This window comes from Hyperoodon ampullatus (assembly GCF_949752795.1).
Source record: "Hyperoodon ampullatus genome assembly, chromosome: 3".
In the NCBI taxonomy this organism is placed as follows: Eukaryota; Metazoa; Chordata; class Mammalia; order Artiodactyla; family Ziphiidae; genus Hyperoodon; species Hyperoodon ampullatus.
In genome coordinates, this window is record NC_136916.1 from 148,380,930 (window position 1) to 148,396,049 (window position 15,120).

Here is a 15,120-nt window from a genome sequence, read left to right on the forward strand (position 1 = left end):
GTATAGCACAAGGAACTCTGCTCAATATTATGTAACAACCTAAATGGGAAAGAATTTGAAAAAGAACAGCTACATATATATGTATAACTGAATCACTTTGCTGTACACCTGAAACTAACACAATATTGCTAATCAACTACAGTCCAATATAAAATAAAATTTTAAAAAACACATAGTGTGCTGTTCAATTTTATAGGCTACACTGTCCAAAATATTACTTAAAAAGTAGCTACAATTACGGATATTCCTTTATTGTTCCTAGCTTTAATACGAATGCTTTTAATGTTTCTCTATTAAGAATAATTACTATGATTATTGCTTGTTAAAGAGAATTCAACAAGGTAGTTAGATCAACACCCAAAAATCAAAGGGCATGGATCCACATACAAAATCAATATAGTTTCTTTATGCAAGTAAAAACCAATTAGAAAATGTAAGAGAAAGAAGAATACATAGCCAGAGTAGTCTTATCTATTTACAAAATTAAATTCATAGCTGAAAACATTTTGAAAAAGAAAATGAGATGCCCAGATGGTTTCACTGGCAAAATTCTATAAAATATTTAAGGAAGAAGTAACACCAATTCTACATAATCACTTCCAGAAAATAAAAAAGAGGAAACACTTCCCAACTCATGTTATGAAGTCAACATTATCCCAATACCAAAACCAGACTGTTGGGGAGGAACAATTTTCCCTTCTTCCCTTCTAGGGTCGTTGGCTGGTTTAATAATTAAACTGACATAAAACAGATATAACAGGAGAAAAACGTTTAATTATGTATGTATGGGAGCCCCACAAACATATGAGACTCACAGGCAGTCAAGTCAACTTAGACTTACATGCCACCCTGAGCTAAGGGGGTAGGGGTCTGGGGCTTCAAAGAGGAAGCAGATAATCCACAGGAAGATGAGAAGACCATATGTTTAGTAAACAAATGTTTCCATGCCATGCAGATAAGTTCTTCTGATATAAAAAGTTCTCTCTCAAAATAGCTATCTTCCTAGTACAGGCTTCCTATCTAAATCCTTTTGGGAAGTTAAGGAAGAGATAAAAAGCTTTTCCTGAGTCTGTTGGGTCTTAATTATCTTCAGCTTAAAACAATCCACATACCAAAGTGACACATTTTGGGGTGGTGTATTCTCCTCCCCATCAAGACCAAAACAGTAGAAGGAAAAAAAAAATAAAACTGTAGACCACAACAGTCTCTAGTAAAACTTCCAGTGGAAGAGTAAGACTATAGCTCCCAAACTAATGGAACAACAGCAAAATAATAAAATGTTGTTAATCCAAAAGACAACAAGACAAATAATTATAACAATAGCACATAAAAGGAAGACATATTTAAATACAAATATATTTTTAAATATATTTAAAATTATATATTTTAAAATTAAGGATCTCAGCCAAGAATGTTGAAGGGTAAAGGGAAAATTATTTTTTCTCCCCTACAACTGATTCAATCACTCTGAAAAAGTTTGGAAATTATCAAATAAAGGTGATATTCCAGCAATTCCTTTTTTGTACACATGCAGCAAGAAATATATATAAGAATGTTCACAGCAACATTATTTTCAGTAACCAAAACTGCCAAGCAACCCAAATGTCTAAGGGTAAAATGGATAAATAAATTATGGTATAATTAGTGGAATACCATACAGCAATGAAACAATCATGGGGTCAGCAACTATGGCCCATGGACCAAATCTAGTCTAATATCCATTTTTGTCAGTAAAGTTTTATTTGAACACAGCCATGCTCACTTGTTTTTGTCCATGGCTGCTTTTGCGATACAACACCAGATTTCAATAGTTGTGAAACAGTGTAGCTCACAAAGCCTAAAACACTTACTACCTGGCTCCTTACAGGAAAAGCTTGCTGACCCTGACTTGAGCGCTAAAACAGAGATGAATTTCACATACATAATACTGGGGGGAGAAAAAGGCAATCAACACAATGATAAGGCAACCTATTGAATAAAAGAAAATAAGTGCAAATCATATAACTCATAAAAGGTTAGTATCCAAAATATATAAAGAACTCATACAACTCAGCAGCACCCCCCCCAAAAAAATCTGCTTAAAAAATGGGCAGATGATCAGAACATTTTTCCAAAGAAGACAGACAGATGACCAACAGGTACATGAAAAGATGCTCAACATGACTAATCATCAGGAAAATGCAAATCAAAACCACAATGAGATATCACCTCATACTTGTTAGAATGGCTATTATCAAAAGGACAAGAAATGACAACTGATGGAGAGGATGTGGAAAAAGGGAGTCCTTGTGCACTGTTGGTGGGAATATAAAATGGTACAGCTACTGTGGAAAACACTATGGAGATTCCTGCAAAACATGGAAAATAGAGCTACCATATGGCCCAGGAATTTCACCTCTGGGTATTTATCTGAAGAAAATGAAATCACTATCTTGAAGAGGTATCTGCACCCCATGTTCACCACAGCATTATTCACAAGAGCCAAGACATGGAAACAACCTAAGTGTCCATCGATGGGTAATGGATAAAGAAATTGTGATGTGTATATACACAATGGAATATTATTCAGCCATAAAAAATGAAATCTTGCCATTTTTGACAACAGGGATGGACCTCCCCATTTTGACAACAGGATTATGCTAAGTGAAATAAGTCAGGCAAAGAAAGACAAATACTGTTAGATTTCACTTACATGTGAAACCTGAAAAACAAAACAAATGAACAAACATAACAAAACAGAAACCGAGTCATACATACAGAGACAAGTAGCTGCCACAGGGAAGGGGGAAGGGAGGAAGAGAGAAATGGGTAAGAAAATTAAGAGGTACAAACTACCAGTTACAAAATAAATGAGTTATGGGTATGAAACATACAGTGTGGGGAATACAGTCAGTAATGATCTCACTTGTATGTGGAATCTAAAAAAACACACAAACGAAAAAAACCAAGCTCACAGATACAGAGAAAGGACTGGTGGTTGGTACTGTAATTATTCTCATTTTCATTACCTGAATCCTAAAAAACATGGTCATGATATTTACAATGTTAAAAATTAAACAAGCACTATTTCTTTACAAACTACAACAGTCAAGCAAAGGTTTAAAAAAAAAAAAAGACTGTTGGGGCTTCCCTGGTGGCAGAGTGGTTGAGAGTCCACCCTGCTGATGCAGGGGACACGGGTTCGTGCCCCGGTCCGGGAGGATCCCATATGCCACGGAGCAGCTGGGCCCGTGAGCCATGGCCACTGAGCCTGTGCGTCCGGAGCCTGTGCTCCGCAACGGGAGAGGCCACAATAGTGAGAGGCCCACGTACCGCAAAAAAAAAATTAATAAAATAAAATAAAACTAAAAAGACTGTTAATGCTCAGGATTACAATGCACTTAATTGTACACTTAAATCATATTACTTGGAGTGATGCAAAAGCAGATAATCTACTACTGTGGATCCACAGTTGTTAGCATTAGGAGTCAGGAGAAAAAAAGAGCAACAGCCATAATGAAGGCAGATGAGCTATGTCATATCCATTTCACACTAGACATTGAAAGCTATTGCTTTCAGCTTATTTGTTTAAGCCCACCTCATGGGTTCTGTACTTTCCCTTCAACCTACCATACCCACAACTGAAAAGCAGGAATTTTTACATCCTGGGACACTGGATTTTCAGTCCTAAAATCAGGACAGCTCCAGGCAACCTAAAACGGCTGGTCACTCTGAATCAGTACGATCTTTTTCCACCCTCCTCAAAACTTCTCAGCTGTACTTATCCTTGATCTTTCTTAACTCAATTTGTCCTCTCAACCACAGTCCTGACCCCCAGCCCTTGACCTCAGCAATCTTTCCCTCGACTCCTCCTTAATCTCAACCTCTCAACCCTTCTAACAACTGTCAGCCTCAACCAATCGTACCTTCTCAATTCCTCTCAAATTTAATCCACCTTACCCTCTCAACCTTATTTGAACTCAACCTCACCTAAACACTGACTCTTGACCTCACCTGAGTCTGACTTCTCAACATCAACCAACCTGGACATCTCAATCTCAGTAGGTCTTGTTCTCTGATCCTTCTCACCTCAACTTTGTCCTCTCAGCCTCCTTCCATAGACCCTGACCAATCTCATCCTCTTAACTTCAATCAACCTCATTTCTCCCACCTTTGTTCTCTTTACTTCAACACCCCTCGTCTAGACCTCTTCTGTTACTGCAATCTCCCTCACTCTCTCTTGCTACCAAAATTTACCCAGTCCTCAAAAGCAAAGCCCCAAGTCATCTGATATTTATTCAGATTTTAATATTATATGTCACTATCAATTTGCTGCTAAAAATTTTTCTGGAACCCATTCATTTCTATCTTCATTGCAAATGTTTTACTTCAGATTCCATTATTGTTTATCTATACTACTGCCAAAGTGTCTTAACAGGTCTCTCCATCTCCACTTGAAACAATCTCTTCCATCCTATCTTGCTCCCCCAATCTCCCCTCTATGTTAGCCACTCTGTGTTACATAATACTAATCATTTCAATCATTTAGCTAACTCTTACCCATTCTTAACCTTAATTCAAAGGTTGATACCTCTAGCAGACCTTCTCTGATATCCCCTTCCCAAGTCCAAACTGTATGCCTCTCCTTGAAGTTCTAGTAATGTTTTACACAGAGTTCCAATATAGCATTTCACTGGGCATTGTTATATTGTATGTTTGGATACATTTTTATATTAGATGTCTCCCAGCCTTGATGATGCTATAAACTTTATAAGAACCAGTTTCTTGAATCTTTATCTGTAGGATCTAACACATGATAAACACATGACAAATATTCAATTATTTTTCAAATATGTACATGACATCCCTATTCCAAAAGTCAGGTTATTATAACTTTCATCTTAAAGGAAAAGAGAAAAAAATTCCTTAATACAATTCCTTAATACAATACCTTAATACAATAATTGGGATGCTAACAGAAACTTTAAAACTCATTTCATAATTGCTCTATTCCCTCATAGAAACTATATATTCCTTTTAAATTTACTATTTATTCGAATACCTACTGTCTTTAAGACTAGCTAGCATTGGTATTTCTCTTAAACCATAAAATTAACTCAAAAAAGTGAATAGGCCTTTAATACTCTAATTTCCTACCAACATTACTGAAGTCTGCTAATGAAATACAGCTGACCCTTGAACAACACGAGTTTGAACCTCGAGGGTCCACTTATACAAGGATTTTCCTCAATAAATAACAGTTGGGCCGCCATATCTGCGAGTTCTGCATCCATGGATTCAACCAACTGCAGATCGTGTAGTACTGTAGTATTTATTGAAAAAATTGCCAAGATGTGGGAGCAACCTACCTAAGTGTCCATCAACAGATGAATGGATAAAGAAGATGTGGTGTGTGTGTGTGTATATATATATATATATATATATATATATGTGTATATATATATATATACATGTATATATATGTATAATGTAATCTTACTTAGCCATAAAATAAGAATAAAATTTTGCCATTTGCAGCAACATGGATGGACCTGGAGGGCGTTATGCTAAGTGAAATAAATCGGATAGAGAAAGACAAATACTATATGATATCATGTATATGTGGATTCTAAAAAATACAACGAACTAGTGACTACAACAAAAAAAGAAGCAGACTCACAAATATAGAAAACAAACTAGTGGTTACCAGTGGGGAGGGGTAAGGGGCAGTAGGGGTGAGGGCGTGGGAAGTACAAACTGTTGGGTGTAAAACAGGTTCAAGGATATAATGTACAAAATGGGGAATATGGCCAATATTTTGTAATAACTGTAAATGGAAAGTAACCTTTAAAAAGTGTATAAAAAATTTTTAAAAAGAGCCCAAAGATCATATATCAGTCTTTTTTTTAACAGCTGTTTGTATTATTTTTATTTTATTTATTTATTTTATTTTTGGGCCTCGCCATGCAGCATGTGGGATCTTAGTTCCCTGACCAGGGATGGAACCCGTGCCCCCTGCATTGGAAGCACAGAGCCTTAACCACCGGACCACCAGGGAAGTCCCCATATATCAGTCTTAAAAAGCAAGATAAAACTCAAGACAGCTTAGTTTACTGAGTATTCGTGTCTCATAAATCAGAACATACATGTACACGTGTCAAACGCCAACGACAGTTCTTACTTTAATCTTCGCAGCATCATAACGGATTTGTGAAAACTCAAGAAGACCAAAAGAACCTCCAACAATCAGCAACTGAAACAAGACAGGGAAACAATTAAACAAAATAGAAGGGCAGAATTCAGTCTATCTATACATTACTTATCTGAACACCAACAGTGGCAGATTATACAAAATCCTATAGATTATTTTCCCTGGTGAGTTACCATTCATCTTTTCAGAGTAGATATAGTACACACTATCACTGGGAAACATTTTAGCACATGAGCAAATACCAAGATCATTACCCCCTACCTGTACTTGACCTTATGATTTAAATATCACCATCACAAGCATTATATTAGTTGATTCTTACAAAAGACCTATGAGCTAAGGGAAAAAAATACACTTAATACATGAGGAAATAAAAGCACAGCCGGGCCTCCCTGGTGGCGCAGTGGTTGAGAGTCCGCCTGCCGATGCAGGGGATGCGGGTTCGTGCCCCGGTCTGGGAGGATCCCATGTGCCGCGGAGCGGCTGGGCCCGTGGGCCATGGCTGCTGAGCCTGCGCGTCCGGAGCCTGTGCTCCGCAACGGGAGAGGCCACGGCAGTGAGAGGCCCGCGTACCACAAAAAAAAAAAAAAAAAAAGCACAGCCAACTCAATGACTTGCCCATGATTGTAATGGATAAATCCAGGAATAAAATCCTGACCTTGCTTCTTCAAGACTAGAATTCTTTCAATTTTATGATTTTGCAAAATAGGCCAATTAGAGAGCATTTTTCTCCATTTTCTAACCAAGTGATAAAACAATCTCATGAAATGTTACCCTTCTCAGTATGTGGCTCACCTTAAAAGAGCCCATGGGGGCTTCCGTGGTGGTGCAGTGGTTGAGAGTCCGCCTGCCGATGCAGGGGACATGGGTTTGTGCCCCGGTCCGGGAGGATCCCACATGCCGTGGAGCGGCTGGGCCCGTGAGCCATGGCCGCTGAGCCTGTGCGCCCGGAGCCTGTACTCCGCAACGGGAAAGGCCACAACGGTGAGAGGCCCACGTACCACAAAAAAAAAAAAAAAAAAAAAAAAAAGCCCATGAATTGCCATTGCTGCTTTAGCATCTCCTCCAATAATCTAATGGGCTTTACTCTCATCCTAAAGCTGTAAAAGTCTAGCAATTTGGAAAAAAATTAAGTTTGATCCCTACCATCAATATATTAATATTACCAATTAAAGTAATACAAACAGATAAAAACACTAAAATATAAAATTCTATAATTTTGAAGTTGGAATACCGACAAAACCTTGAGGCTATGAATTTAAAAACCCAATGAATCTGACCACATGAAAATTTAGTCTCTTACCTGCAAATAAATGAAATAAAAATGACATCAAATCAAAAGACAACAAACCAGGAAAAATATCTGTTATATATAACCAGCTAATACTTCCAATGTCAATATGTAATCATTCTTTGTATAAGTAAAGTAACTTTTCTGTCTCTTGGTTTCAATGAAAATGAGACACGCTGGGACCTGGGACCTGGGACCCTTTGCTGCAGTGCTTGCACCTGGACAAACTTCTCCTCCAGCAACAAAATGTAAAGGAAGTATAAGGGACTAAAAATTACTGCAAGCATGCACAGTGGGGGCAAATTATGCACAACAAGATACAAAAACACCAAAAACCCAACTGCCACTTCTGAAGAGCTGGGAGCAAAAACACGGTGTCAGGAGTAAAAGCAGGGTACTGCACATGCCCCCTACACTCAACACCACAAAGGGGTAGGCAGACCACCTAAGCCACCCCTTTAGCCCCACCCAAGGACATATCCCTACGCTCTCCCAATAGAAGGAATCAGCTGGCCCCCACCCTAGGGGTTCTGTTTTCGCTCCCCCCTGCTAATAAAGTCTTGCCTGAATTTCTTGTCTGGCCTCTTATCAATATCTATTGATTAAGGAAGGCCAAGAACCCCGGGTGGTAACAAAAAGACACACCTGTGATTTTCCTAACTCCTCTCAGCCTCCCTTTATTCATTCTTCCTCACCTTCCCATCTCAAATTGTTGGAGTATCTCAAAAGGCTCAGTCTTCACACCTTTTGTACCTATTCACAACCAAGAGTCCCTAGGTGATGCCATCCAGTTCCATGGATTTAAATAGCGTCTATAACCTAACAACTTCCAAATGTACATTTTCAGTGGGAAACATCCCACTGAAGTGAAGACCTGCCCTCCTACTTGACATCTCCACTTGAAAGTTTAAAAGGTATATATAAATTAACATGAAAAAATTCTTGATTTTTTACCCCAACATTCTTTCTGCCCCAATCTGCTGCTAATCAATCGTTCACATCCAAATTAAGGTCAAATACTTTCATCCAATTACTCAAGCCAGCTTCTCCGGAGTCATCTTTAGCTCCTCTAATTCCTATCTCACATCTAATCCATCACTGAGTTCTGTCAAAATATTTCTTAAATCTGAAAATTTCTGACTATATCTTCTTCTAATATTCTAGTCCAGGCCACCATCATCTCTTTTTCTGCACCACTGCCATCACAATACCCACATGTTACATAATAAAGAATTTGTCTGGTCTTGGTCCTGGGTTCTTGGGAGGGAGCTACTCACTTGGAATTTCCTGAGTGACAGGAGCATCTTTGTTATTGGGACCACAGCTGAGTTTATACCACTGAGGTGACTCATTGTGGCCCCCTAGATAGTCACAGCATAGAGGCTGGTCATGCTGGGATGATCAACCATGTGACTAGAGGGTGGGGACCTTGAGCCATGTGATAGCAACCTGACCTCCTGACCTCCAAGGAGGAAAAGGGTGGGGCTGGAGACTGAGTTCAGTCACACAGCCAATGATCCAATCAACCATAGATGATTAAAATCCCAATAAAAAACTCTGGATGAGCTTCCTGGTTGGTGAACACATCAGTGTGCTGGGATGGTGGCATACCCTGATTCCACAAGAAGAAAACAAGGAAACTCTGCCTTTGGGACCCTCCCCGGACCTTGCCCTAAGGGTCTCTTCTTTCAGCTGTTCCTAATTCATAACCATTATGCTAAAACAATAATCCTAAGTATAGTGGTTTCCTGAGTTCTGTGAGTCAATCTACTGAATTATTGAACCTGAGGGGCTATCAGGAACCACTGAATTTGTAACCAGTTGATCAGAAGCACAGGTGGCCTAATATCGCACAGCTTTCAGCTGGTGTCTGATAAGGGGAGTTCTATGGAGAACTGTGCACTTAATCTATGAAGTCTCTACTAATGCTACATAGTTACTGTCAAAATTGCACTGTACTACCGACCACTCATTACCATGGTATCTACACTCCTAGCTAAATATCTTCATTTCTGCACTAGATCCCAATCATCTTATATACTGAAGGGCAGTGATTCATCAAAAATCTTGCTCACCACACTGCATGATTCATCATAAAAAATGCTATTGTCTCTCCCATCTTATTAACAAATTTCTCTAGACCTTACTTCCCCATCAGTTATTATCCCATTTCTTTGTTCTTACCTGCAGTAAAATTCCTCAAACAAGTTGTCTACGCTTGCTGCTCTTCCCACTTTCTCTTAGACCCATTCCAACCATCACTGACATCCATGTTACTAAATGCAATGTTTAACTCTCTGTTCTCATCTTATTTCATGAGCAAAATTTGACACTGTTGATCACATTTTCCTTCTCTTCCCTTAAAACTGGTTTTCCTTTTACCTCACTGAGAACCCTTCTTAGTCTCCTGTATTGGTCCCTCCTGTACACCCCAACCCTCTGAACTTGGAGTACCCCTAGGGCACAGCGTTTGGTCTTCTCTACCTACATTAACTTCTACCCACAAGCTTAACGCAAGCATGGTGACTGCTGCTAAAGTAGAAGACCTAAAGAGACTATAAAGTTTCCTAACATACTATACAGAATGTCCAAGATAAAATAAAAATTCACTTGTCATAAGAAGAATCAGGAAACAGCAACTTGAATTAGGAAAGACTATCAAGTGACGTTAACAAAGATTTTAAAGGAACCATCATAAAAGTGCCTCAAAGAGCAATAAACAAATGAAAAATTAGAAGAATCTCACCAAATCCCCCCCAAAAACAAAAAAAAAAGTGACATCAGTGAAATGGCAGAGTAAGAATCTCCAAAACCCTCTCCATTAAAGCAATGAGAACACTGGCAAAAGTTGTCAAATCTACTTTTTCAGAACTTTGGAAATTAAAAAAGGCCTGCAATGATGTTGGGAACATTTACGTAAGAAAAATGACTGAATCTCGGTTAAAGCAGAAAGCTTGGTGCCATATTTAGCCTACCTATTCCCACGTCTCAACCCCAGCTCCTTGGTAAACATGAAAACCAACAGTCTAAAATCATGATATAAAGCAGTAACCGCTGGAAGGTGCATAATGGGGTGGGGCTCCTTAAAGTCTTATTCCCTGAGAATTTTCATTATCTGACCAGTCTGGTGGTTCCCTGGAAGACCCACTCACAAGGCTGTCTATAGTTTTCCTGACTTGGAGCTCAACTAGTGCAAACAGACTTCTCCCTGGAAGTGTTTGCTGAAAAAATTCAGAGGCCATTGTTTAACATCAAACTGCCTGAGGTGGTAGATGACAGGGCAAGGAATAGTCTAAACAAAAAAGTCAAAGTAAAATATGAGGCGTAAGGTGCCCATAGAGGACTCTGAAAAGCTCAAACATATTCCTGGCACTCTGGAAGGACACGCACATGAGCAGAACTGTCCACATGCCCAGAGCAGTGTGTAAGCTCAGGAGAGATCGGAGAAGGCCCTGAACACTCACCTGTGGCTAACCTTGAGGCTCTGAACAAGCAAGAAGTAAAAGCTTAAGGCGGAGTTGTAACCTGCCTGAGTACTGAAGGCATGCCCAATCAAGCACACAGAGCCCCTTGACAAACACTGGGAAACTTACTGGTTCCAGGTGTTTAAGAAAACCTCTGCCCAATAAAAAGAAAAACAGTCCCATTTAAAAATGAGCAAAGGACTTGAATAGACATTTCCCCAAAGAAGATATACAGATAACCAATAATCCACTGTATGAACAAATGTACTGCATCATTAGTCATTAGGGAAATGCAAATCAAAACCACAGTGAGATACCACTTCACACCCACTAGTAAGGGTTTAATTTAAAAAAGTGGACAATGTAGTTTTTGGGAAATAGCTTGGCAGTTCCTCAAAATGTTAAACATGGAGTTACCATGTGACCCAGCATTTCTACTACTAGGTATTTACTCAACAGAAATGAAAACACATCCACACAAAAATCTGTACATGAATGTTCATAGCAGCATTATTCATAATAGCCAAGAAATGAAAACAACCTCCTAAAAGTTCATCAATGAAAATTAATATTCCAACTGATGGAATATTATTTACCCATTAAAAGGAATGAGGTTTTGATACATGTTACATGAATGAACCTTGAAAACATTATGCTAAGTGAACAAAGTCAGTCACAAAAGACCATAAGTTGTATTATTCTATGAAATCTACAGACAAAAGTAGATTAGTGGTTAACTAGGATGGGAGAAGGGTAGGGGACAACAGGAAGTGGCTACTAGTTGAGTATGGTGTTTCTCTTAGGGTGATGAAAATGTTCTAAAATTAGACTGTGGTGATAGTTGCATAACACTGAATAAACTAAAAACAACTGAACAGTAAACATTAAATGGGCTAATTTTTTAGAATGTAGAAACCAGTAGTCACTGGTCAGATTAGAAAGGTAAATTCTGGGGACTAAATGTACAGTGTGGAAACTGAAACAACAAATATACTCTCTTTTTCAAGTGGTTTGCAAGACAACAAATATATTCTCTTTTTCAAGTGGTTTGGGAGAGCAGGGAAGGAGAGTATTATATTGGCTTATACCTGGTACTCTAAGTCCTCTTCTGTATGTTGCTGAATAAAGATTCTTATGAAGCAAGCATTAACATTTATCTAGAGAGGAAATAATTTCAACTTGAAGTATAGTAGTATACTATAGTAATTATGGAAAATTTGACTGATACATGATGAAGACGATGTATCTTTTGAGTTCTTTCTAGTAGTGTTGGGTTTTAGAGTACTGAATTCAACATTTTCCTCTACAAAAGTAGTTATATGTCTAGGACCCATATTTTGAAACAGTACAGACCTAGGTCCAGTATAGTACAGGTCCAATATAGACACAGAGACCAGTATAGAGAAATATACTTGGGAAGAAGTCTACTGTGGTAGTCTCCATTCCATGAAATAAAACAAATGAGGGAAACCTTAGAAGGTACTTTAATACTACTGGTTTTAAGAGCTTAGCTATGATGATTTTGAAAGATAAGAAACAAAATCAAACTGTCTTCCAGCGGGACATGCAGGTGACCTCAAGGTAGTGACTACAATCATAGTACTTTTGAATGGATCTCTATTTTGTGGCAGGGGAATCTATAGGGAGGATAGTTTTTACACATTCCCCATCAGCTACATTGTCTTACAGTTTTCTTTAAACTTTTATAAAGAGAGATAAAAAGGAGTTTCCAAAGATGAGCAAGAAATCCACGTTCATCAAAGATGAGTAAAAAAGACTCATTACTTTTCTAAGGTCACTTCTTTCCTTTAGTCCTGCTTAAATGCAAAAGCTGGTAACTTCACCTGTACCAAATCCATACCAAAGTAATAAACTATTTAAAAGTAAGTGGACTTTGTCCACATGCTTTATATTTAAATTGTTTCATTTACTATGACATCAAGGCTTGCTGAAGCAAAGTAACTTGCCAAGATCAAACTGAAAAGAAAGGGAGTGGTCTCGCTGGATTCCAACTCGGGTTGGTGTTGTGTTAAGCCAACAACAATCTAAATTTCAAGACGAATGCAACCTTCTGGGAACTCCGCGTAGGAATAGATGCAAAGAAATAGACACCAAAACTACTTTCAACGTGCTTTAAAAACATCAACTATAATTCAGCGACCATCTTTTGAGGGCTGCTACAATATGCTTCATTCAATTCACAAGGATTTATTTAACTCATAACAACCCTGGAAGAATTAAGCCAGTTCAGAAACTAATAAGCTGAAACCTGAAGATGCCCGAAATTATACAGTTAAATTAAGTAAGTATAACTAGTTCCAATGATGCAGAGTATCGTCAAGCTGTAGCTGGGGGCGGGCGGGCGCGGAGCGGTGTAGGATGGAAGTTTAGTAATCATCCAGACTTGGGTTAAAATCTGGTTCTGACATCGCTCTCAGAAGTACATCCAGGTAGCTACCAAAGAGGTAAAAGGGGGGCTCGAGATCCCACTACCAGCGCGGGGAGAGACTAGGAGACTAGGACGGCCTAAACGCCAGCCCCTTCCTAGCCCAGACTGCCATTCCGGGTCGCACGCGTTACAGTTTCACAGAACTCTCCTTCCAGCCAGACTTGTGGTCCCACCCCTTCCGGAATCCCTCCTCAACTTTTTTCTCACTGCGCTCACCAACGTGGGAAGTCCGTAGCGAAGGGTCTTATTCTGCCGCATCACCGCGTGGGCGAACATGACTGAACTCTCCGACCCGCTTGGGTGCCCAGCCAAAAGGCCAGCGTGGCCTCCCGAATCTCAGTGGCTCTGGGTCCCTCCCGAGGAGTACGGTCCTTCACGGACCTCCCTTCCTTTGCCTCCCAGTGCAGGGCCCTTCCAGATAGGTCTCCGCCAGGCAAAAGCAATCGATCCGTAATAACATACTTACGCTTCCTCCCGGAAATTCGAGCGTCAGAGGTTTGGTCCGGCAAGCTGGTTTGCAATCGGGACTTAGGGACTTAAGTCGTGTTTGTAGTAATCGTCAAAGGATATAGAAACCTGTACCTCCTGTGTTGTAGGTCTCTTCTTAGAACACTCCCTGGCACATAATCAGCTCAATAAAATCAGGTTTGAAAAAGTTACTTTGAAGCCAGTACTCTAGCCTCTGGTTATTTGTGGGATAGGGATGAGGCAGGAGATAGATGGTCTCCAGGCTAGGCATTTGCAACTGGCCTCCTGTTCACACCTCCTGGAGTGAGAAAAAGATGAGCTCCAGGCTGGACATTCATTACCAGCCCCCTGTTTGCAATTCCTGAGGCAAAAGACAAACGGGCTCCGGACTACATATTTACGACCAGACTCCTGTCTATATTTCGAGATCTGCACTTCAATATAAGAAACAACAACAGGAATAGGGTAGATAACCAGACACTGGACACTTTTATGGCAGGGACAGAGAGGGGCTAAACCCTGTTACAAGATCAAGAGGTCATACATTTCCCATCCTTGGGGCAAGGGAGACATTGCACATGCGCAGAAAGGCTCCTTGGGGGTTAAAAAGGAGGGGGCACTACCCCATAATATGTGATGCTAAGGCCATCCCATAGGCCTCTGGGCTGTAATCCATCTTGGAAAAAAGTTGCCCACTTATGTTGGGGAGGGTCCTAGGGCAGGTCAGGTGTGAAAAAAGAAATCAGATAATTGGCCAAAGGTAAACAAAGACCTGGAAGAACCTCCCTGTATAAATGACTTAAATGCCTCTTTACTGTGCTCCTCCTCATTAGGGAGGCTGCCCACACCCTTTCTCTCCAGGTGTGCATCTCTGCCTTGCTTCTATCTTAACAAACTTTCCCTGTTTGCGCTCCCACTTGTTTTTGTGCTGTCTCTAATAATAAACTTGTACCTGTTTTTACAGTTTTTGTCTCCATGAGAAATGCATTTTTCACTGGGGGCAAGAGCCAGGGGGCGTGGTGGCCAGGATTCCTGGTTTTCATCCAGGCTACCCAGGTTCAGTTCCTGGGCAGGGAATTAAGATCTTGCTTCACACCACCCCTCACTGCTGCCTCTCTGAGATCAGGTAGTTCACCATCTTAATAAAAATAAGGGGAAAAAGTGCTATGAGAGTTTAGGTTGAATGGTAATTGGTGTAATGTCTTGGTATCAGTGAAGCTTTAATGCTAGTGCTTTTACTGCCAGATAGCCTGTAATC

At 39.8% G+C, this 15,120-nt stretch overlaps 1 long non-coding RNA gene across 1 annotated transcript; it reads right to left on the bottom strand.

The window, feature by feature from the left end:
* Positions 1-5,722: 5,722 nt before the first annotated feature.
* On the bottom strand, positions 5,723-13,798 carry LOC307050524. The gene is made up of 3 exons (XR_013810799.1): positions 13,611-13,798; positions 6,986-7,144; positions 5,723-6,232 (listed from the first exon to the last, which is right to left on the bottom strand). It is a non-coding gene; the product is annotated as an uncharacterized lncRNA (long non-coding RNA).
* Between the last annotated feature and the right edge of the window lie 1,322 nt (positions 13,799-15,120).